Source organism: Engraulis encrasicolus, chromosome 18, assembly GCF_034702125.1.
Source record: "Engraulis encrasicolus isolate BLACKSEA-1 chromosome 18, IST_EnEncr_1.0, whole genome shotgun sequence".
Classification (NCBI taxonomy): domain Eukaryota; kingdom Metazoa; phylum Chordata; class Actinopteri; order Clupeiformes; family Engraulidae; genus Engraulis; species Engraulis encrasicolus.
The window spans coordinates 8,601,266-8,624,636 of record NC_085874.1 but is presented as its reverse complement, the minus strand read 5'-3'; the positions used below and the strand labels follow the sequence as shown (position 1 = coordinate 8,624,636).

At 45.6% G+C, this 23,371-nt stretch overlaps 1 pseudogene; it reads left to right on the top strand.

The window, feature by feature from the left end:
• Positions 1–18,893: 18,893 nt before the first annotated feature.
• On the top strand, positions 18,894–23,110 carry LOC134468768 (GTPase IMAP family member 8-like; annotated as a pseudogene).
• Positions 23,111–23,371: the final 261 nt, after the last annotated feature.

Below are 23,371 nucleotides of genomic sequence, written 5' to 3'. Positions count from 1 at the left end.
GCACGGACCTATGTAGCCACTACTCTGCCACAGTAACAGATTACTGCACAAATCTGCACTCTGACAAACCCGCGGACATTGAGAAACAGTAAGTGCTATTACAAACATAACATAAACAGAGAGACAACGGAACACAGAAACGGTAAACACATACTCGCGCTGCCGACGCAATGTTGCAATGTAACAAACAATCGCGAGTACACACACAACACAGTAACAACACAATAACAGCAACTTACATTCTCAAGGACGCACGGCACACATTGAGTCACAGAGTGTGGACGTTAGGATTCTGAGACGTCCGTGAGAGTAAAGACAGAGAGAGAGAAGAAACGGAGATAGAGAAAGTTGAATCCTGAATTAGCCAAACAGTGCTCCTACATAGATTCCTCGTCTGGTCACTCTGCGCTGGGGGGCATAGGTCCGACCCCCTAATAAGGGTGTTTTGGCGCGAAGTCTATGGAAATGAGCTCGTGTCCAGCTCGTGCACGATAGTCTGCGCCAATCACAGGTGACAATAGCAGCGTGCGTAGCACTCCTGTGCATGTCCACAAACGTCACTGGTACAGACACAGACACAGACACAGACTCAGACACCCTGACGCCAGAATTCTGAACAGCCGCCCCCAACTTTGGCACAAAGTTGTGTCCATGAATGTGAGGCGTCAGACAGAAGAGTCCTCCGGGAGTGCTGGAAGTCTCACCAGGCGTGAGACTGGGCGGGTGTAGGTCCGGTCCTTGACCTGCACCTGTGCTGTCCTCACTCTGCCATCTGCTCCAGGGATGACAGTAGTGACCTTGCCCACGGGCCACAGAGCACGTGGGAGCTGGGGATCGACGATCATCACGATGCTGTCGACGGCGAGGTCCTCTCTGTCCCGCTGCCACTTGGAACGTGTCTGAAGTGTGGGCAAGTAGTCCCTGATGAACTTGGCCCAGAACTGGTCCGCGAGGACTTGGCAGTGCCTCCACCTGCGCCGACTCAGGATCTCGGAGTCAGCGTAGACCACCTGTGGCATAGATGGGTCACGCCGCCCCATCAGCAGCATGTTGGGAGTGATGGGATCCGGGTCTGCGATGTCTGATGAGGTGTATCCCAGTGGCTTGGAGTTGATCATGCCTTCCACCTCGATCAGGACTGTCCTCAGCACCTCCTCAGTGACTGACTGTGCACCGAGTGTGGTGTGAAGAGCAGACTTGATGGAACGGATCTCTCGTTCCCAGGAGCCACCAAAGTGAGGAGCGTGTGGGGGATTGAACTTGATGTCAATCTGCTGACTGGCTAGGTGGGAGTGCAGTTCAGGGCTGAGGGCGTGGAATGTCTCCTGCAGTTCAGAGTGGCCACCTCTGAAGTTGGTACCCTGGTCGGAAAGCAGCTCGTGGGGCTTGCCTCGGCGTGCGATGAAGCGCCGCAGGGCCATCAGGAAAGCGTCAGTGTCCATGCTGGTCAGAAGGTCGAGGTGCACGGCGTGGATTGTCAGGCACTTGAACACGATACCCCATCGTTTCTCGGTGCGTCGGCCGATCTTGATGAGGTACGGCCCGAAACAGTCCATGCCAGTGGAGTAGAAGGCTGGCTTGTGCAGTCGCAGACTGGATGGTGGTAGGTCAGCCATTCTCGGGATCACTGGGGTGCCTCGCCACTTCTGAATTCTGAGGGTTGTGCTGATGTTTCTTGACAGCTCCTCTCCCACGCATGATCCAGAACCATCTGCGCAGCTCAGCGAACACTCGCTGTGGTCCGGGGTGCGTCAGACGGAAGTCGTAGTCGCGGATGATGAGCCACGTGACTGGGTGCTTAGGGTCAAGCAGGATGGGGTGCAGTGTTTCCTCCTCGATGGCGTCACACCTGCGCAGACGACCTCCTACCCGGATCAGTTGGGCCTGCACGTCGTACTCCGGAGACAGCATGAGGAGTCTGCTGTCACTGGGGACTGGCTTCCCTGCTGAAAGCAGGGCGAGGTCATCTGGGAAGGAGTCTCTCTGCACCTCTCTGAAGAGCGCCATCTCTGCTTCCCTGTAGTCCTCTGCGCTGAAGCCTGTCTGCTTGGCCGCCCCGTGACAGGCTCTGACCGTGGCCTCCAGCAGCTCCGGGTACAGGCTGTAGTTACCTGCATCGGGCAGCGGGGGGTCGGAGGTCACGGTGATGTGGCCGCAGAACTGAGCCTTCCGCAGCTCAGCTGAGTCGTCGGCCGTCTGAGGTGGAGGCTCTGGGCGAATAGGCCATGATGTCTCGTCCTGCCACAGGAAGGGTGGTCCGCTACTCCAGCGATGCTCTGGGATGAGCTGAGACAGGATCAGCCCTCTGGTGATGTCATCAGCTGGGTTGTCTGATGAGTTGACATACCTCCAGGTGCTGTCCTCTGTCAGCTCTTGTATGTCCGCGATCCTGGTGCCGACGAACACCTTGTAGCGGCAGGACTGGGACTGGAGCCAATCGAGGACCGTGGATGAGTCAGTCCAGTAGGTGACACCGGTGGTGGCCAGGGAGAGCTCCTTCTTCAGGACAGAGCCCAACTGAGCCCCTGTGTGTGCAGCACAGAGTTCCAGTCTGGGGATGGACTGCTGTCTGACTGGGGCCACTCGGGACCTGGCTGCCAGGAAGGCAACTTGGATGTCACCGGCCTCATACACAGTCCGCAAATAGGCCACTGACCCGTAGGCTTTCTCCGATGCATCCGAGAACACGTGGATGGTCTGTGCAGCGACCTGTGTCCCCAGTGTGGAGTAGCAACGGGGAATGGAGATGGAGGTGAGGTGTTGGAGCTCAGTCTCCCATGTGTGCCAGGCTCGCAGTATGTCCTCTGGAAGCTGTGGGTCGTCCCAGTCCCTCTTCTTGTCCCACAGGCGCTGGACGAGGATCTTGGCCCTGGTGGTGAAGGGGATGAGCAGTCCCAGAGGGTCGTACTGGCGGGCGAGGACACGGTAGATGGTCCGCATGGTGGGCTCAGCAGTCTCAGTGGAGCGGAGGCGGTAGCTGAGGCTGTCAGACAGGCAGTGCCATAACAGCCCCAGGGCCCTCTCCTGAGGGTCAGCTGCGTCGTGGGAAAGCCAGAGTTCACTGCTCTCTGACCGCATCTCAGCTGGCATGTGGCGGATGAGCTCTGGCAGGTTGGTGGCCCACTGGCGTAGCTCGAAACCACCGGAGAGGAGTAGAGGTTGCAGCTTGCTGATCAGCTGCTTGGCTTCTGATGTGGAGGGGAAACTCTGTAGCAAGTTGTCCACATAGAAGCAGTGTTCCACGGAGTGTCGGGTGTCCTCCTCTTGGCTGCTGTGATCCAGGACGTGCTTCTGGAGGGCGAACGTGGCGCAGCAGGGACTGCACGTGGTCCCGAACGGCAGCACTTGCCATTCGTAGACAGTCGGGGCTCTGCTACGGTCCAGGTCTCGCCAGATGAAGCGTAGGTAGGGCTTGTCCTCAGGCAGGAGACGAACCTGGTGGAACATCCCTTTAATGTCACTGCTCACGGCGACCGGATGCTGCCTGAAGCGGAGTAGCACCCCCAGCAGAGAGGAGCCGAGTGTGGGTCCAGGATGTAGCTGCTCATTCAGGTTGCCGCCCTGGTAGGAGTATGAGCAGTTAAAGACGATGCGGTCTTTGTTGTTGTGGGTGACCATGTGGTGAGGGATGTACCAGGCATGGTCACTGGACTGGACTTCAGCTGAAGTGAGTCTGTTGACGTAGCCTGCGTCCACCAGCTTCTTCACTTCATGGCTGAATGACTCTGCCTTGGGAGGGTCCTGTGACAGCCGCTTCTCTGTCCCACGGAGATGGCCCAGGACTGCCTCCAGGGGTGCGTTGAGCTGTGGACCGCCTGTCTTCCACAGCAGGGGGGTGGCGTACCGCTGAACGCCGTCGACTGCCACTCTGACGGTCTTCTCCTCCAGCATCCTGACAGCTGCTGCGTCCTGCTTGGACCGGGTGACGACCTTCTCGTTCCTGTACGGCAGCACATCCATCTGCCACAGCTTGGAGACGTTCTGTAGCAGCTCCGCTGATGGTGCTGGTGTGCTGGTGAACGCGCAGGTCGTAGTGGAGGACCGGTGCTTGACGGCTTTAGCTGGGCCTTGCAATGTCCATCCGAGCCGTGTCTTCAGTGCCATAGGACCGCCTGGAGGGCCTACGTGCACCGGCTCGATGGGGACAAGGAGGTCTGGATAGTCCGAGCCAATGAGGAGGAGTGGCTGGACTTGGGTGAAGGAACTGAGAGGCAGACCTCTGAGGTGGCGGTAGGTCTTTCTCAGAGCCTCAACTGGGTGTGAGTGGGGGGACAGTCCAAGCTCGGGTGATGTGAATGCCCGCTGTATCTTGTACTGCCTCTGTGGGTGGCTGGCGGACGACACAGAGAAGCTCACTGACATGCCAGGCACCGTCCTGATGTCCTGGCGGATGGTGCGCAGGGCTAGCTCCTCCTTCTGTCCCCGTAGGCCGAGCTGCTGCGCCGCTTGGTGGAGGAGCATGGTGCGTTCGGAGCCGTCGTCGAGGATGGCGTAGGTCTCCATCTTCTTGCCCCCGTAATGCAGGTGCACCTTTACCATCTTCAGCAGCACACAGCTGCCTCTCCTCGCTGGGTCGAGGTAGTAGTTGGCAGGCTGGCTGGCTGAAGGCGGCGTAGCAGTCTCTGGCTTGTTCTGTGCATTTACCTCATGCAGTATCTCTAGGTGCAGGCGGTTGCACTTAGGACACCGGGTCTTGAGGTTGCACTGGGCCGCCAAGTGGTCACGTCCACACCTCCAGCATCTCTTCCCAGCCTTCACCCACTCTACAGACAGTTCAAGGGACATATTCTTAAATGCGGTGCATTGGTTGAAGTAATGCTCCTGGCTGCTGCAGTATGGGCAAAACTTCTTGGGTCGGTCTGCCGGCTGAGGTGTGGGTGGAGATTGCTTTGGCGGCTGCTTAGCTGGCTTGGCTGGGGGGTCCACCAGCAGGACCGTGGTGGACCGGGTGGCTGCGGTCTGCTTCCCCCTGGCGCCTCGCTGTCGATCGGGCTGACTCGCTGCTGCTGCTTTCGTCGGCTCGCTGGTCTCATCCATCTGCACGCCGACCTCGTGCTCCAGCCAGTCGGCGAAGTCCCGCAGCGTGGGGACAGGCACACGGGCAGGGTCAATGTACCGCCGGAAAGCAGTACGCAGCTCATGTGGCAGCTTGGGTAGCAGCCGTGACACGTGTGACCCCGTACGTAGCTCCAGCTGCTCCTGTGTGCCCATCTTGTCCAGCATCCCCACCAACGCCTGGACCCTCAGGGCGAAGTATCTGAAGCCTCTCTGGTCACCGCTCTTCACCGGGGGCTCCGCCAGCAGCATGTTGATCTGCCTTAGCGCAAGCTTGCGGGGCTGGCCGAAGAGCTTGGTGAGGGCAGCCATAGTGTCAGTGTAGGGCCCTGTTACTCATTGCGCGGCTCGCGAGCCTCAGGCGGCTCGCGACGTCTGACTTGGCGGCTCGCAAGGTTATAGAAAATTTTTTTTATAGCCCAACACAATCAACAGACCTGCATTTAAAATCTGCCATGCCTACATACATATACAATGAACACGCATCACAGTCATCTGCATCACGCCAAGTAGGCAAGGCTATGGGCACGTCTACATCAAGATCTCTTTTTTTTCCACCTGGCTGATCCGGCACCCCATGCGTCCTTCTTTATTTACTGACAAATTTGACTAGGGCGCGCGCAGCACGCCACATTTCCCCTCCGAAGTGAGCCGCGAAAATCAATCACAGCTCTTATTTGAAAATGCATTGGCTGTCATTTTTATGGACGTTTGTTCACATTTTCATTGGTGGCTTAGTTTTGCATTATTTTAAAAACGGCTTTACATTGTAAATGGCTGGGGGTCGTCTATCAGCAGAGAAAAGAGCGCCGAAACTTAACCTAATTCGGCAAACATCCTTCACAACAACGCCACGACACTCAATGGCGGATACCAATAAATTATCTTGTCCATATCAAACGAGTAATTCCATCATAGACATTGTGAATGATGCGTGCACGCGCCTGGTGTAACTCTCTCGCGCAGATTGCATTGTTGGTGACCACATCGCAAATCGCTGTTCATTTTCGCGCCTGGTGCAACTCTCTCGCGCAGATTGCTTGGTGACCACCTCCCAAATCGCTGTTCATTTTCAGTTTAACCTGGCGCTGTCAAAAGGGGAATGAAGGCAAGCAGAGCGCGAATAAAGCACGTGGAGTCGCGTTGGAATGCTGCAAGTTGGAAACTTAAACTTTCTCTCTATCTCGCTTTCTCTCTCTCTCCGCACGGCATTGATTGACAGCTGATAGAACTCAGTGCTGTCGGCGACGTCGCATTTTTATAAATAGTAAGTTAACAAGACCATCAGGCAACCATCCTTCACAAGCTCAATAACTCTTGAGCCAATCTGTTAATTCCGTCGTTACATTGTGAATGACGATCCGGAGGTCTATCCATCAGCCATCAAAAATATGCTGGCTGACAGCGCCAGAGAGAGAGAAACAACAAAAACTGGACTCGTCCCTCTGTTTTTGTGTTGGTTTTGACTCTGGTTGCATGTATTGGCCATCTGTCAGCGCCAGGTTGAACTGAACTGCCCTATTGCTCTTTGATGTAAAAATGCCCTTCAGCAGAAGTGTCTTTTGTGTTTAAAAGTGAGCTAGGAGGCCTAACAGCAATTGCTGACATAGGGTAATTAATTAATAATTCAATAATATAATAATAGGCCTACTAATAATTTAATAATTAATACTACTAATAATAATAATCATTTGCAGAAATAATACTACAGCCATGTATAATGAGGCCAACACTATGATGTAATCCTCCCTCCCCCCCCCCCCCCCAAAAAAGGCCCTGAAAAGTATGGGGGGGGGGGGGGGTTGCGCTCCATGCGGCTCTCCTCCTGATTTTTTTCTCCTAATGTGGCTCTTGAGGAAAAAATAGTGAGTATCACTGCTCTATTGGGAGCTGCTGTGGCAGTAGGCGTCCGCCATCAGAGCAGCTTCATCCAGCTTCAGGTGGTCCAGCAGCACCTGATACTTAAAACGCTCAGTCGCGTCATCAGGCAGGACGTTGTCGAGAGCGAGCTGCATCCTGCTGAACTGCCGTGGGTCGTCCTCGGTGAAGAGCGGGATCTTCATCTTGGGCCCGCGGTACGTTGTCTCTCGGTGAGGCAGGGACTGCAGCCGCCGTGGCAGTGGTGGCAGCGCGTACTGCTCCGGAGCCTCTGCAGACGCGTGGGAGGATGGCTGTTGCCGTGGTGCAGCTGGGGGGTGCCGCGGGCTGTACGCCATGGAGTAATCTGGAGTGGCCACGTTGGGCGGTGAGGACTGGTGACCCCGTGGCAGGTTCATGCTCCGCACGCGCTCTGACAGCTCTGCAATGAGCGGCGATGGGTGTAGAAGAGCTGCCCTCTGGTGTGGGGTGGATGTCACTGCAGCCGCTGTGGTGGTGGCGACGCGTGGCCGGGGCAGAGGTGGCTGGTCTTGCAGCTGTGGCTCTGGCTGCGGCGCACGGCGTGTGGCGCTCGCCGGGTGAGCAGGGCTGTGTGTGCTGTCCAGCCGCAGGGGTGACGAGGTGGCCTGGTGGAAAGGAAGCTCCATGAAGAGTGTACCTCCTTCGGCACTGCGGTTTCCACTAGGTGAGTGAGCTCCAGGTGTGACTGTAGGCACCTGAATGTCTCTAGCAGGCGAACGTGGTGGAGTGGCGAGATACTGCTGCATCAGGAACTGCACTTCCCTCTGTAGCTGCCTGGTATCCTCCCTCATCTGCCTGGTGTCCTCCCTTGTTTCCTGCCGCATGTCTTGGAAAGCAGCAAGAAGAATAGCTGTGTTGTCTTTAGGAGGAGACGTATGTCCAGCAGGGGGCGTGTGTGTCACCTCCCGGGGCCTGCTGTCCTCCGTGTCAGACTGGTCAGCAGTGTGTGTGTGTGGGTCATCCTGAGGCAGCCGTCGCTGAGGCAGGTCCACCAAGTAGTCGTCCAGGCGGCGAGGTTGGTGCTGCTCTCGGCGAGGACGGAGGTTGCCATCAGGGTTATCCATCTTTACTGTGCAAAAATGCTATATCCGGCGAGGAGGGCCTTGTGAAAAATGGTGCTAATATGACATATAAAAAAGGACTGTATAGTGGGCTGGTCCAGGGAAAAATAGCAAACTGCACAGGTTGTCCGGTTAGAACAAAAATGGATAATCCCCAAAGAAAGGACACACACACAAGTTGAAGGCCTTGATGAAACCGTGAACCGTGGTTTACTAAAATGAATAAAAATAGAAAATACAAAAAGACATAAGTAAATAGCATATACATCATAAACATGAATATACATAATAATCATAATTAACACAATAAACACGAATGCACAACATTCATGAATAAATGGAAAAACAATATATACAAATATATACAAGTGAAAAGGAAAGGGAAAAATAGGGGAAACTGCCTAAAGCAGGTTTCCTTAACCACACATGAATGTGTAAATGCCTACTGCAAAGTACACAATTCAACCCAATGAAAACACAGCGAATGTGGTTTGCAACAGAAAAGGAGCGCGGCTCCTTTAAGAGAGCTGGTCTTGCACTCTTGCGTGCCTACACGCACAGAGAACAATCGGCGACGCAACCCTTTAACTGAGCACGGACCTATGTAGCCACTACTCTGCCACAGTAACAGATTACTGCACAAATCTGCACTCTGACAAACCCGCGGACATTGAGAAACAGTAAGTGCTATTACAAACATAACATAAACAGAGAGACAACGGAACACAGAAACGGTTAACACATACTCGCGCTGCCGACGCAATGTTGCAATGTAACAAACAATCGCGAGTACACACACAACACAGTAACAACACAATAACAGCAACTTACATTCTCAAGGACGCACGGCACACATTGAGTCACAGAGTGTGGACGTTAGGATTCTGAGACGTCCGTGAGAGTAAAGACAGAGAGAGAGAAGAAACGGAGATAGAGCAAGTTGAATCCTGAATTAGCCAAACAGTGCTCCTACATAGATTCCTCGTCTGGTCACTTCTGCGCTGGTGGGCATAAGTCCGACCCCCTAATAAGGGTGTTTTGGCGCGAAGTCTATGGAAATGAGCTCGTGTCCAGCTCGTGCACGATAGTCTGCGCCAATCACAGGTGACAATAGCAGCGTGCGCAGCACTCCTGTGCATGTCCACAAACGTCACTGGTACAGACACAGACACAGACACAGACTCAGACACCCTGACGCCAGAATTCTGAACAAATCCCACACCTCCAGTTCACTGTGCACGCGCGCACTCGGGGTAATTTGCATCCCGACATGCATCCAAGTAACCATATATGGTATTAAAATATATTCAAATGCCATGTGAATTCGAAGGCGCCACCCTGTTTGGACACACATGAACACACGCGGACACACGCGCCAGTCGAAGCGCTGGCGGGAGGTGCGGAGATAGACACATTTCCTCAGCAGAAGTGGAGGTGCTTTCGACAGGAGGACAGTGTTTCAAAATAAGTAAAAGAAGGAGACACACATGGACGAAAACACTGTAAAATAGCACACTGTCATACTCCATTGTCATTCAAAGCAAACTGTACCTTGCACGGTCAATGTTATTTGCAATTTCGTGTTTCTTCCACTCGCACGCATGGTCTAAAACACACATTCTGGCCGAGAACCGTCCTGGCCTTCTATGAAGCCATAATCCAGATATCCGTCATGATATTGACGGATTTTCTTCTTGCCAGACTCGTCATCTGCGGAGATTTTGCGCTTCACAGATTCAGACATTTTTCTTTTATCTCGCCATCAAACAACAAACGTGCACGGTCACTTACGATGGGTGTCAACAATTTAATAATCGTCATGACAACAAAATTCACGCATGCCTACAAATGCCGCATCAAATCACTGGTCTACTTTAATTAAATTAGGTCCTAGGCCTACATGAAAAAAACAAGACACAACTTGTTTTCAATATATATTTTTAATGTTCAAATTTTGCTGAAGCAGTGTGGATGTGTTATTAAGATTCTGTTATTATTAGGCCTACTTTTTTCACAACTTCGGTAACGTGACGTCACGACCTCAAAGCAGACAAAATTCTGCGCACCCCCTGCAATCTCCAGCGCACCCCCAGGGGGTATTGGGTCGTAGCACTGCTTTAACTGTGCGATTTACGCACGAGCCACGACCAGAATTTCAAACTGTTTTGATTTTCTTGCGACCCTACGATTGCACCATCGTGAGGTGAAATCGCTTGTCGTTACCCCATGTAGGCCTACACTACACAATGCGAGATCACGGTTGACCTGCGGTTGAGCAAGAAATCGGCCCGACTCCCAAAAAGTCGTGCGAGTGCCAAATTGGGGCAAAATCGGGGCAAAAGTCGCACAGTGTAAGCCCAGCTTAAAGCTGGGCTTACACTGTGCGACTTTTGCCCCGATTTGGCACTCGCACGACTTTTTGAGAGTCGTGCCGATTTCTTGCTCAATCCCAGGTCAATCGTGAGTCTCGCATCGTGCAGTGTACATGGGGTAACGACAAGCGATTTCGCCTCACGATCGTGCAATCGCAGGGTCGCAAGAAAATCAAAACGGTTTGAAATTCTGGTCGTGGCTCGTGCGTAAATCGCACAGTTAAAGCAGTGGTACGACCCGATTTGACACTTCACATGCACAAATGAATAGGGCCGTGCGATTCGCTGTTGAGCGCGACCTCATCTCCACCTCAGGTGCGCATGTTCCCTCCTCTGCAGACCGGGGAAACATGCCTGTCGGGTCGTAAGGTGGAAGCATTTCGCTCGCATCCGACTGTCGGCTCGTGTAGTGTGAGGACGTGAGTCGTGAGTTGTGAACTTTTAAACAGTGAAATTCCATCGTGCAGTGTGAGCAGAAGCACAAGACCCACGAGTGAAAATATCGTACAGTGTATGCCCGGCTTAAGTCAGATGACTGCAGAACACCTCAAGGGGTAAGCTTTCATTTGAGACCATCATGAGGCTTCTAGCTCAAACCGTTCTTGAACAGTGAGACGTTATTTGTGGGGTGCATTTTGACTAATCAAAAGGTCTACAATAAAACATATGGCAAAACGCATGTGCATATCCACACATAATTGTCTTAAGAAAGGTCATATATACCTCACTGATTCTTGAAAGTTTGGCAAAAACATGTCCCTGCAGTAAAATATTAATTCTGTTGAAAATCACCTAAATTTTCACAAACAAAATAATCCCAGGTAATGGCCAAGGGGTCTGTCACACGAATACACAGTTGTTTGAAATATTTAAGTGTAATTTTATTACTTTTCATGGCTATAAACCTGTCCACACCCTGTAAAAACGCCTGTCCCAAGGACTGGCATCATAATTTCAATTGACTTAAAATACAAAAATCACTAACAGAATTGAACAATATCACCATGATGTGGAAGACCATATTAAAGTGGTTCTACAGATGTGCACATAGTGGATGTAAAACAATATTTACTATTATTTACTAATTGCTCAAAATGTGTCCAGCATATTGGTCACCACCGTCAGATTTTTTCTAAAAGACAATAAAATCAGGTATGCACAAGGTAATTTTCATTACTGAGAACCCCTTTTCAAACCTTTAGCTCTACTGCATACTTCACCATCACTGAAGCTCCTGTAAGTTTACTATTTTGTCCTCAATTTGTTCATTTGTTTGGACACTGGTACTGTCCCAACCATAAACTGTCAACACCGTCGGGGGTTTTAATAGTATTGTATTACATTAATGTTAATAAATATAATTTTTTTCAGAAAAGGTATGAAGCACCCAAGAAACAGAGCGAAAATGAAATGGCTAATGTGAACAAACAATGCATAATATTTAAAAGAGTGCTTTTTTGTCTCACACCGTCAGATGTCACCACCGTCAGATTTTGTTCTGCTCATCATGTTGTTCCATATTTTACTAAATTGTGCTGGTTAATGAAACATTATTAGGCATGTTAGTAATAATTGTGATCCAAAATGATACTCTAGCCACCACTGAGGTGCATTTGGAGTTTTTTTTGTCAGAAAACCTGACGGTGGTGACATCTGATGGAGTTCACCAAAAAACACATGTTTCACATGTTTTTGACACGTTTTAAGAATATGCATACAATAAGTATCTACAGTTATGTTGAATTGTTAAAGTAATTCACTTTAATACAGTAAACATGTGTTTTTACTTCTAATTCTGTCTGCCGCTGTTGACAAAACAAGAAAGAGCCCATTTTATGAAAAATGTTAAACATGGGGAGCTTGGCCAATGCATTCCCTGCACAGCCAAGACCTACATCTATGATAATACACCTCTTTATTTTGGATTTGAACAACTTAAAAGCTATTTTTACCACATTTTCAACAACCAGTGGCTTACTTCCTAGATAATCTAACTAATGAAGTAAAAACACATGCTCATACTGTGCACACACAAAAATAAAGTGTTTATGCAAGATGCCATTGACTTGAGAGGGCTATTTATTTTGCTAAATGCAGGTACTAATTAGGCCACTTTCACCACTCTCAGATTACTGTCACCACCGTCAGTTCTTAAGTCACCACCGTAAGAAGGAGTTTTGGACATTTTAAAGGAATGTGCTTACAACATTTTACATGTGGAATAGCCAATTTAAGCCTACACGAATATTTGTGAAATTACAAAAAATTGTTTGTTGTATTTAGGTGTTAAGTAAGCATCGTATGACGGTACGTATTTTAAAATTAGAACACATGAAACAGTATTAAAATAGAACAAAAGTGAATTTTCAACATTTAAAGGCATATGTGTGAATCAAAAAATACACATAATCACTTAAAAACTCCAGATACATATGCAACCAAATCAATACAATTTTAATAACTTTTAATTGTGTCTGACGGTGTTGACAAAAAACAAGGTATGATCGGAGAAAAGCCTGATTTCTGAAAAAAATACATAATGGGGAGATTGGCCTTGTGCATTTCTGAAAAGCCAGGACCTTAATCTACGAGGATATACCATATCATTTTGTAATTCACTTTGTTTTTTTCTGTCAACATTACAACCTGTTTTAGCCACTTTCTCAAGAATCAGTGACCTGTAAAATGATCCCCTTTTACAAACAGCTTCTGTAGACCTCTGAGTAAGTATCACATTTGTTTCCAAGGCAAAATGTATCAGCTAAACTGCTGAAATGTAGTAATTTCCAAGAGTTTCTAAAACCGCCTGTCAGAAAAAAAGATGTTCAAACCCCTGTAAGTCATTGGTAGTACATCACAACATCTTCCTGTGGAAGACGTTGTGCAAAACTTCAAAAACACTCAAATATAGCCCTTAAGGTCAAGGGGTTAATGCAATATTGAATGCACAGCGTAAAAGTAAGTTTTATAATGCGACTTGCGTATATTACATATTTTTCACTTTTGGAAAATTAGGGTGGTGCAGAAATGAGTACACCCCAATGAAAGGTCTCAGTTAAAAAACTCTTAAATCTTCTTACACAGTTTTCTATCAAACAGTCAGCTATAAAACATATTTCTTATTCTCTGTGACATCACATTGAAGAGATGGGGTGAAAGGCCTGACAAAGAAAAAATGACTTTACACCAGAAAAGTCAATGCTATTAGAAGACCACTAAAGCTTTACTTATCAGTCAAAAACTCTATCAAATGTGGTCCTAAGCTTTAGGACAGATGGATCTGCAAATGTCTCAGAGACATCACGGTGGGCCACAGACTTTAACTTAATTATATTAGTCTGGAAGCGATCATAACATAGCCTAAATTCATATCATCAGAACTAAGCACGCACGCACATGCCTTTAAGGTTCATATTCTTGTGCCAGGTTGTGTGTGCAGGGGAAAGAGCACAGGTTCATCAGATAAAATGAGATAAGATAGTGCTTTACAGCTTTGTCTTTATTGCTATGACTGAGATTGCTACCTGATGTCTGTAGAAACATAAAAATACTATGTGCTGATGATGCTGTGTCTTGCAAACGCTATGCAAGAAGCTGCTACAAGACTCTCAGCAGCCATTATGTTGGTGTCCCATTGGCTCCAAAACTGTTGCCTACATCTGAATAATAAAAAAAGACTATGTAGGCCTATTTATTTTTCACGACAATCAGCAGTGGAACTCTTTTGTGGTAGATGGAGAAAAACTTGATCAGTTTATATATCTTGGGGTAACCTTTGACTCCTTTCTTAATTGTATGCAATGTTTTAATGCACAAAGTTAAAAGTTTGTCTAATTTTAAACACATCAGACCCTTCCTACCCATGGAGGCTGCAAACATTCATATGCTCATATTTCTTACTCACTACATGGTCACACACATCCGAGAACATAAAAACCAATTAAGTCTCTCCTCAAGAGAGCACTTGGAGTTCTTGATTTTAAAAAAAGCCCATACTGTATGTCACCACTGTTGTAACATTGTCAAGAAATACCAAATAATGGATGTTGATAGCAACCAGTTGTTTCTAGATGTCCGTCTCATTTTCAAGGTTTTGAAAGGACTTTCTCCTCCACCATTAGACTTCATAAAGAACAAAGCTTCACAAGTAAACACAAGAGCCCAGGTAAAAGGGACTGTGAAGTGAAATGACCCTTAAACAGTGGCTGAAAACAAACCAGGCATGCCCCATTAATTAAAAGCATGAACATTGTTTTACTTTTACTTTTTGTATTTTTATGTACTTTTTCATGCTGCACTGTTTATTTTATTGTTGTTTGTAGGCTATTACAGCTCCAGGCCACTTTATTAGAATAGCATGAAAAAGTTGATTTATTTCCATAATTCCATCAATAATGTTAAAGTGTCATGGATTGTAGATGCATGGCCCAGTTGTTTAACTATTCCGATCAAGTTTTTCTTTTTACATAATTTGGCCTTCCAGCTCAAAAAACCCATGAATTGGGAAATTCGCATTATTAGAATATTGTAATAAAATCACAATTTTCTTCATCAAAATTCGTTTCACATCAGTGCACATCAAATCAGTTGAAATGTGGTACTTTCTACATTGTTCAATACTTGGTTAGGACTCTCTCTGTCTTAATAACGGCCATGATGCGTTTAACATTGAAGTCAATGGCAGAAACAGTGCATGGGAGTAATGGAAGGCCAGATATCCTTGATGCTTTGCCGTCAGCTGTTCTTGTTTGTTGACCTGGTGTCCCACACTTCACTCTTCAATATACCCGTAGATACCCATGCTACATTTTGGTGTTAACTCACCAGTTTAATTAAAACCCCATAATATAAAACCCTATTCATTTTCAATGGGGTGTCATTTCTGGTGATTTAGAATTAAACCGGTGAGTTAGCGACAAAGCGTGGCATGGAAATCTACAGGGTACAGTGAGTCCAATAAGTATTTGATCCCTTGCTGATTTTGTTGGTTTGCCTACTAACAAAGACATGATCAGTCAATAAATGTTATGATACTATGTATTCTAATAGACAGAATATCAAAAAGAAAATCCAGAAATTAATTTAAGAGAATATATATTAATTTATTTCCATTTCATCAAGCAAAATAAGTATTTGATCCCCTGCCAACTGATAACAGTTCCGGGCCCACGGACCAGATCGGCACTTCCGATCAACTTGTCATCTGAATTAAAGACACCTGTACATACTAACATGCATAAAAGACGCATTGAATCAGCAGAATCAGTCCATAGTATGAGTGAATCAGTCACACTTCAACCTCACCAGCATGGGAAAGACCAAAGAGCAAGATTTTAGACCTGAACAAAGAGTAAATGGGCTGCAAAGCCACAAGAAAGAGACTGGCTATTAATGACCCAGCTGTTGATGCATTTCTTCCAAAATTGTGAGGAGTACAAAATGACTATCCATCAGCCTGTCTGGGGTTCTATACAAGATTTGACCTTTTGTAGGGATTTGATAATCATGAGAACAGAAAGAAAGCACCTTAGACCTGTACGGGATGAACTAGGCAATGATATCAAAGCTACTGGGACCAAAATCACTGAGAAAACTACTGGTAGCACTTAATGCCACAGAGGTTTAAAATCCTGTAGTGCACACATGGGACCCCTGCTTCAGAAGGAACCTGTGCAGTCCCACCTGAGGTTTGCCAATGGACATCAGACTGGTTTAGGATATGATAAGGAGGTGCTGTAGTCAGATGAAACCAAAATCAAGCTGTTTGGCATTAACACAATGCAATGTGTTTTGAGAAAGAGAACTGCTGTCTATGATCCCAGGAACACCCTCCTCACCATCATGCATGAAAGTGGTATCATTATGGTTTGAGGGTATTTGTCTGGCCAAGGCACAGGACAACTTCACATCATCAACGAATGGATGGAGGGAGACATGTAATGTGCAATCCTGAGTGCAAACGTCCTTCCCTCCACCACTACACTGAAGGTGGGCCATTTTTGGATCTCCCAACATGTCAATAATACATAACATACAGCCAAAGCAACGAAGGAGTGGCTCAATAAGAAGCATATTAAAGTCGTGAAGTGGCCTAGACAGTCTCCAAATATTAACCCTATAGTAATTCTATGGAGGGAACTGAACCTCCCATTTGCCAAGCTACAGCCACAAACTATCAATGTTTTAGAGATAATCTGCAAAGAAACATGGGCAAAAATCTTTTCTACTATATGCACAAACATTGTCATCAACTAAAAGAAGCATCTGACCTCAGTGCTGGACAACTACAACAACCACAAAGCACTTTATCTTCTTTAGCTAGAGGGGTCAAATACTTATTTGCCTAAATTAAATGCAAATAAATTAAAATATATTATTTTAAGTTATTTTCTGGAATTTCTTTTTGATATTTTGTCTCTCCATGTTTGAATACATATTATCATAAATTTATAGACTGATCATGTCTTTATTAGTGGGCAAACCAGCAAAATCAGCAAGGGATCAAATACATATTGGACTCACTGTATATTGAAGAGTGCAGTGTGGGACACCAGGTCAGCTATACAAAAACAGCTGACGGCAAAGCATCAAGGATATCTGGCCTTCCATTACTCCCATGCACTGTTTCTGCCATTGACTGTTGTTCAAACGCATCATGTTAAACGCATCATGGCCGTTATTATTAATAATATTAAGACAGAGAGAGTCCTAACCAAGTATTGAACATTGCATGTTGTGTAGAAAGTACCAAAGTTCAACTGATTTGATGTGCACTGATGTGAAACAAATTTTGATGAAGAAAATTGTGATTTTATTACAATATTCTAATGATGCGAATTCCCCAATTCATGTTTTTTTTTAGCAGGAAGACCAACATGTGTAAAAATAAACAATTTAATGATTGGAATAGTTAAAAAACTGGGCCATGAATCTATAATCCATGACAGTTTAACATTATTGATGGAATTATGGAAATAAATCAACTTTTTCATGCTATTCTAATAAAGTGGCCTGAAGCTGTATTATGCGTACCTGCCTTGGGACAATGAATGAAATTTAGCAACTATGCTAACTCCAGCATATTTATATTGATACTTTTTAGCTGATGTATTGATTTAATGTGCATTGTCCTAATTAAATAAACGAATGAATAAGATAAGACTGAGAAAAAGCAATGTCTTTGTGCAGTAGGCCTGTTGTGCACAGACAGTGTAAAACTGAAAGGAATAAGCAAACACATCTGTGCTTCTGATTTTGAAGAGAAGATCTAGATTAGCCTGCCATTCTTACTTTGAAGGTAAGTTTTTTTAAGACAAATATTTGCATATGATTTCACTAAAAGCAAAATAAAAATGTGAAATTGACATTCTAACTCACCAGATATAAAACCCCATTGAAAATGAATGGGATGTTATGCGAGTTAGATGTTATGTGAGTTAGAATGTCGATACCACCAAAGCACCTAAATGTGGCATGGAAATCTACGGGTATATTGAAGAGTGAAGTGTGAGTCACCAGACCAAGCAAACAGAAACAGCTAAGAGCAAAGCATCAAGGATATCTGGGCTTCCATAACTCCCATGCAATGCCCTGCCATTGACTTCAATGTTAAATGCAGCATTCCAGTTACAGCTTATAACCAAGTTTTGAACATTGAAATGTAATTTAGAAGGTAACAAATGCCAACTGTTTTGATGTAAATGGGGAAAAAAGAAAGAAATTTGGATAACAACACTACAAAACTGTTTTGCGTAATAATTTGGAACAGAGCACTTTTGGGCATTTTAAGTTTTTTTATTATTTTAAAAAATACCGTTATCATTGGAAGGTTCGTTCAATTTTTTTTTATTGTACTCTAATGGCTGATTACTTGAAAATTATGACGACTGTCATTTCTATTGATTATTTGGGGAAACAGAAAAATGTAATTTGCGTAATAATGTGAAATGCGGTGTAGACTATGTATGAAATTATATTATATTATCCTACTATTTAATTATTGTGATCACGTCAAGGACCACAGTACAATATAATAAACAAAGAAACATCCAGGGGAAAATTTCCTCAAAAGAGCATTTATTGTCCAGTAGGCCAATGGGGTAGGTGCTTTAGCAACACTTTGTCCCTATCTGTGCACTGCACACTTATGATTATAGCGCAGTAACTAAAAAACTCATTGTCTGCCCAGAGATGGAGCCAATTGCGGACAAAACACCTACTTTTGGGAGACACAGCCTTGAAATCCGTCCTGACTTTCACGGTGAGTTACATTTAAAATACATTATTGAGTTAACACCTTGATATTTTCTCTTTATCATTAACAAGCAAGTTTGTGTTTGTAGTGTGTAGCCGTTGAATGTGCACAAAATGTATAACAACATTGACACATTTGTTATTCAGTTTTAGCTGAAAGGTAACATTGACTCTTTTCCTGTCAACTGAACCCCAGCTTATTGCAATGCAATACATTATTAAAAGTGTTGCTGTCCCCCTAGTAGGACCTGATCCAGGACCACCCTCCCAGACAATGGAAAGTCATCAGGGAGACGACAGCACGCTGCCCAAGAAGAGACTTCTGCTACTGGGAAAGACTGGAGCAGGGAAGAGCGCTTCAGGAAACACCATACTGGGGGAAGATGTGTTTCATTCAGAACTAAGTTTCAACGCTGTAACAACACAGTTGAAGGTCCAGCAGGCAGCTGTTGCAGGAAGGCTTGTGTCTGTAATTGATACTCGAGGGCTGCTTGACACTGAACGTAGACAGGAAGACGTATTTAAGGAATTAGAAGGGTCTATTTATGACTGCTGTCCAGGGCCTCATGCTCTTCTGATTGTTTTATCACTGGCTGTAAGATTGACACCAGAGGAAAAAAGTGTTACTGACTTGATCAAAGCATGTTATGGAGAAGATGCTTTAAAGTACACAATAATTCTGTTCACCTATGGAGATCAGTTGAAGGGGAAGGATGTGAAACAGATCATAGAGGACAATAACGACCTCAGTGGTCTGGTAAGCGGATGCGGAGGGAGGTATCATGTGTTCAACAACGAAGACAAGACAAACAGGCGTCAGGTCACTGAGCTGCTGGATATGATTGATGTGATGGTTGATCAGAATGGAGGAGGTTACTATAGTAACACGATGTTGCAGGATGAAATGAGACGCAGAGCAGAGGAGGAACAGAAGAGGAAGAGGGAGCAGGAGGAGAAAGAACGTCTAAAGGAACGGCAGAGGCAAGAGGAGATTGATAAGGCTAAAAGAGAGGCAGGGGAAAAGATTAAGAGAGAAATGGCAAAGAAGGCAGAGGAAATTAGGATCAGGAAGGAACGGGTTATTGCTGCAGTTTTAGGGGCTGGAGTAGCTGTAGGGGCTGGAGTAGCTGCAGGAGCAGCTGTAGGGACTGGAACAGCTGGATTAGCTGTAGGGGCTGTAGTAGCAGGCATTGGAGCTGTAATAAACATGATGAAACCATGAAAACACCGGACAAAGACAAAGTGTAATAACAGCAATAAGTAAATAAATATTTGAACACAGTGAGGGGGGACAGAATTCATTACGTTGTATTTATTACGTTGTATAATTTATTTATTCACACACACACACACACACACTTCTGCAATGACCATTGGCCAAAATGAGATGTGATATATTGCTTGAACTGTTCAGTGCTAATGTTTATGAATGTGAAATGTGCAAATGTACATTGTTGGCTTGTTTTTATTTAGAAAGAAGAAAAAAATATTTTGATTGTAATGCTCTAATATATTAGAATGTTGCTCGTTCTAATACACTTACTAATTGTGTATGTGTGTGTGTGTGTGTGTGTGTGTGTGTGTGTGTGTGTGTGTGTGTGTGTGTGTGTGTGTGTGTGTGTGTGTGTGTGTGTGTGTGTGTGTGTGTGTGTGTGTGTTTGTGTGTGTGTGTGTGTGTGTGTGTGTGTGTGTGTGTTCTCACGTGAACCTTGGACAACTGGCACAGCATAACAGCATCCAGAGTGTGAATGTGAGTGAATGTAGCATAGGCCAACTGTATGTATATGTGTATTTTCTTTGAGTCAACTTCATAGTTATGATACTACGCAATATAAATACATGTTGCATTGTATTATAGTGTAAAATAAAACTGATTGAAATTCCTCATGTTTTTTATTCATTATTTCTCCCCATGAGTACATTGTTTTTGCCTGGGAGCACAAAATGTAACTCTTCATTCTGCACTTATATTGACCAACACTAGATGGCTCTGTAGGCCATACCATGTTTTAGACACCAAAGTGAAAGTCTCCATCTCCGTTTTCTCCATTTTGAAATCAGGTCATGCAGGTATTTGGCACCTACCGTCCGTACGTAATGTTATCTATATGCAATATTTTGTACAAATAATGTGTACCGGTAGGTTATAGCCTACTGTTGATTGCTCGAGTTCACTGCTCGATCACTGACCATCTCACCTACTTTAGGCCATCAAGCTTTTACAGACTGACGTGAGGACGACAGGGAAGTTCAAAACGAAGTCCCAGATCTGTAACAGCAAAGACAGAGGTCCAGCAGGCAGGTGTTGCAGGAAGGAATGTGTCTGTAGTGGATACTCCAGGGCTGTTTGACACTGACCTCTCACAGGAAGACGTAGCTTTGGAATTTGGAAGGTCTATATATGAGTGCAGTCCAGGCCCTCATGCTCTTCTGATTGCTTTATCACTGACTGGGAGATTCACGCAACAGGAAAACCAGGTTACTGAAATGATCAGAGCACGTTTTGGAGAGGGTGCTTTAAAGTACACAATAATTCTGTTCACTGGTGGGGATCAACTTGAGGGGGAGGATGTGAAAGAGTACATAGAGGACAATAAGAACCTCAGTGGTCTTGTTAACCAGTGTGGAGGGAGGTACCATGTGTTCAACAACAAAGACAAGACCAACAGGCGTCAGGTCACTGAGCTGCTGGAGAAGATTGATAAGCTGGTTAATGAGAATGGAGGAGGTTACTATAGTAACGAGATGCTGGAGGATGCCGATAGATGCAGAGAAGAGGAGAAACAGCGGAGGGCGGACGAGCAGAAGAAGAGAGAATGTCAAGAGCAACAGCAGAGGCAAGAGGAGATTGAGAGAGCTAAAAGAGAGGCAGAAGCAGGGATTAGGAATAAAATGCAAGAAGAAATAAGAGCAAGAATGGAAGCTCAGGAAGAAGTAGAACGATTAAAGAGGAAATTGATGTCACTGCAAGACCAAGTTAATGCACACACTAGCAGAGCAGCAAGCAGCCAGGGCACAGACTTGATCTGTAAAGAACAAGAGGAGGATAGGAGGGAAGCAGACAATGACCCTTTGTTAGGTGATGCTGTAAGGAGGTCTAATGGTGGCTTTTTGGCATTTATTAAGAAACACTCGGCTGCTTTGGCTGCAGCAGCAGCAATATGTGGAATACTAGGCTTGCTTATTGGTGGCGCTGTTGGAGGAGCACTGGCAGGACCTGTGATGTTGGCAGTGGGAGGAGCAGCAGGACTAGTTAGTGGAGTAGTGGTAGGTACAGGAATTACTGGAGCGGTTCTGTACAAAATTGACAAAGTCAAAGGGGACTAGTGGTGAAGTTAGGCATGCAAATTATTGATTAATTCGTTCATTGTTAGTTGATTGACCTTATCGATCGACTTAAGATTAAAGGTCGACTCGGTTAAAGAAAAATACTTACATATTATGTGTATTGATTTTTAAAGCCCTCAAACCCGACCTATTAAATGACCATTTCCGTCATCTACAACATTCATCTTTATTGCCCAAGCTACCCATGACTTAGCAATAGCGAAGACGCAGGACATTTTTATCCAACCCTGACAGTGTTGCTTGCACGGAGGGTTTGCTTTAGCTTACCTATGGAGGCAGTGATTAACATTGTGTTTTAAACATCTTAACATGCTCCCAAAGTCATCCCAAAAATATGCAACATCAACAGACACCATACAACAGTATGCTGCAGTGTGTATGACTCAAAAAAGTGAAACGTTGTTAAAAACAATGTGATAGTGCAAGCATCCACATACCCACATAGTACATATTGTTGACATCCCTGTCTTCCGGGTAGTCCCAAGTTCAAGTCCATCCGTGGAGCTAGCACTAATCCTTCACGAAAATCCAAGTTTTGCAGACAGAAACTTTCATACATTATTGACCATGTAAGATGTAAGGCATGTGCCCATTAGTTCTCCACATTCTCCATCATGGATTTCTGAAACTGCTTCAATGACCACTGAGCACATGTTGGAGTAATTGTACATAAGTTATCCACTTTGACTAACTCTTGGCCCAGGCTTTAAGTCAGGGCATATGTGTACGTATATTGTGAATGTGTCTTTGTCTCTCTGTGCCCGCAGGCCAGAGAGAGAGCAGGATGTTCTTCCTGCAAACAGTAGTAAACGCTCCCCGATTAAGGAGGAGAGGTAGACAAGGACACATTCCGTTTGTTTCAACTCAATAACAAGATATGACGGCTAAGAAATATGCTACTGTCTAAAGAACTGGTTTCAACTGGCTTAGCTAATCACCCCCTTCCCTTTGCAGTTGAGACCATTATTGTAACCAGGGTTTTCCTTCAATAAAGGGGCGAGGAGAGGAGACTGTTTTCAGAGTGAGCTAGGACATTGTAACTGTTGCAGTCTCCTGGTCACCCTCCTTGCAAGTATACTGTAACTCAATTCTCTGTGTCTCTTCTGTACAGGTTGTTCGTGACCACCATAGCTGGATTAGCCGCCGCAACACAATCTCCAAAAATTCTGTGCTCCTGGACACTGATGTTAAGGACACGAAATCCGTGTCCAGGAGCACGCCTTTTGCCAAAATTCCGTGCTCCTGGACACGGAATTGTTTTCCTTGATGGACACTGTTGGAAAATAGGCTAGATTCTGAGGTGCTAAAAATTAATGCATTGGCTTAATTCATTTGTGTTTGCAAGGAAATTCTACAATATTTGGGTATAATTAAAACAAGACA